We start from the raw sequence: 2,907 nt of genomic DNA on the forward strand, positions 1-2,907 counted from the left end.
TACATATATATTATATACTGTACAGGAAATATCACAGTTCACCAAATACATAGTTTATACTGTACATAAAATATCACACTTCAAAAAATATATAATACACTGTACATAAAATATCAAATTACACAAAACATGTATTATATACTGTATATAAAGTATGAAAGAACACTAAATATGTATTATATACTGTACAGAACATAGCAAATTTCACCAAATATATAAAACATTCGGTATGTAAAATATCAAATTTCACCAAATATATATTATATACTGTACATAAAATACCAAATTTCACCAAATATGTATTATATACTATACATAAAATATGAAAGTATACTACATTTATATTATATACTGTACATAAAATATCAAATTTCACCATATATGTTATATAAGGTACATTAAATATCAAATTACACAAAATATGTATTATATACTGTACATAAAGTATGAAAGAACACTAAATATATATTATATACTGTACATAAAATATCAAATTTCAACAAATATATATTACATTCGGTATGTAAAATATCAAATTTCACCCAATATATATTATATACTGTACATAAAATATCAAATTTCACAAAATATATATTATATACTGTACATAAAGTATGAAAGAACACTAAATATATATTAAATACTGTACATAAAATATCAAATTTCACCAAATATGCATTAGATACTGTACATAAAATATCAAAGTTCACCAAATATATATTATATACTGTACTTAAAATATAAAATTTCACCAAATATGTATTATATACTATACATAAAATATGAAAGTACACTACATATGTATTATATACTGTACATGAAATATCACATTTCACCAAATATATAGTTTATACTGTACATAAAATATCAAACTTCAAAAAATATATAATATACTGTACATAAAATATCAAATTACACAAAATATGTATTATATACTGTACATAAAGTATGAAAGAACACTAAATATATATTATATACTGTACATAAAATATCAAATTTCACCAAATATATATTACATACTGTCTGTAAAATATCAAATTTCACCAAATATATATTATATACTGTACATAAAATATCATATTTCACCTAATATGTATTATATAGTATACATAAAATATGAAAGTACACTACATATATATAATATACTGTATATAAAATATCAAATTTCACCATATATGTTATATAACGTTTATAAAATATCAAATTTCACAAAATATGTATTATATACTGTACAGAAAGTATGAAAGAACACTAAATATATATTACATACTGTACATAAAATATCAAACTTCACCAAATATATATTATATACCGTACATAAAATATCAAATTTCACCAAATATGTATTATATACTATACATAAAATATGACAATACACTACATATATATTATATACTGTAAATAAAATATCAAATTTCACCATATATGTTATATAAGGTACATAAAATATCAAATTACAAAAAATATGTATTATATACTGCACATAAAGTATGAAAGAACACTAAATATATATTATATACTGTACATAAAATATCAAATTTCACCAAATATGTATTATATACTATACATAAAATATGAAAGTACACTAGATATATATTATATACTGTACATAAAATATCAAATTTCACCATATATATTATATAACGTAGATAAAATATCAAATTTCACAAACTATGTATTATATACTGTACATAAAGTATGAAAGAACACTAAATATACATTATACAGTGTACATAAAATATAAATTTCAACAAATATATATTACATACTGTACATAAAATATAAAATTACACCAAATATATATTACATACTGTACATAAAATATAAAATTTCACCAAATATGTATTATATACTATACATAAAATATGAAAGTACACTACATATATATTATATACTGTACATGAAATATCACATTACACCAAATATATAGTTTATACTGTACATAAAATATCAAACTTCAAAAAATATATAATATACTGTACATAAAATATCAAATTACACAAAATATGTATTGTATACTGTACATAATGTATGAAAGAACACTAAATATATATTATATACTGTACATAAAATATCAAATTTCACCAAATATGTATTACATACTTTATGTAAAATATCAAATTTCACCAAATATATATTATATACTGTACAAAAAATATCAAATATCACCAAATATGTATTATATACTATACATAAAATATGAAAGTACACTAATATATATTATATACTGTACATAAAATATCAAATTTCACCATATATATTATATAACATACATAAAATATCAAATTTCACAAACTATGTAGTATATACTGTACATAAAGTTTGAAAGAACACTAAATATATATTATATACTGTACATAAAATATAAATTTCAACAAATATATATTACATATTGTACATAAAATATCAAATTTCACCAAATATATATTATATACTGTACATAAAATATCAAATTTCACCAAATATGTATTATATACTATACATAAAATATGACAGTACACTACATATATATTATATAATGTACACGAAATATCACTTTTCACCAAATATATAGTTTATACTGTACATAAAATATCAAACCTCAAAAAATATATAATACACTGTACATAAAATATCAAACTACACAAAATATGTATTATATACTGTACAGAAAGTATGAAAGAACACTAAATATATATTATATACTGTACATAAAATATCAAATTTCACCAAATATATATTACGTACCGTATGTAAAATATCAAATTTCACCAAATATATATTATATACTGTACATAAAATATCAAATTTCACCAAATATGAATTATATACTATACATAAAATATGAAAGTACACTACATATATATTATATACTGTACATAAGATATCAAATTTCACCATATATGTTATATAAGGTACATAAAATAT

This window comes from Gorilla gorilla, chromosome Y (genome assembly GCF_029281585.2).
Source record: "Gorilla gorilla gorilla isolate KB3781 chromosome Y, NHGRI_mGorGor1-v2.1_pri, whole genome shotgun sequence".
NCBI classification, from domain to species: domain Eukaryota; kingdom Metazoa; phylum Chordata; class Mammalia; order Primates; family Hominidae; genus Gorilla; species Gorilla gorilla.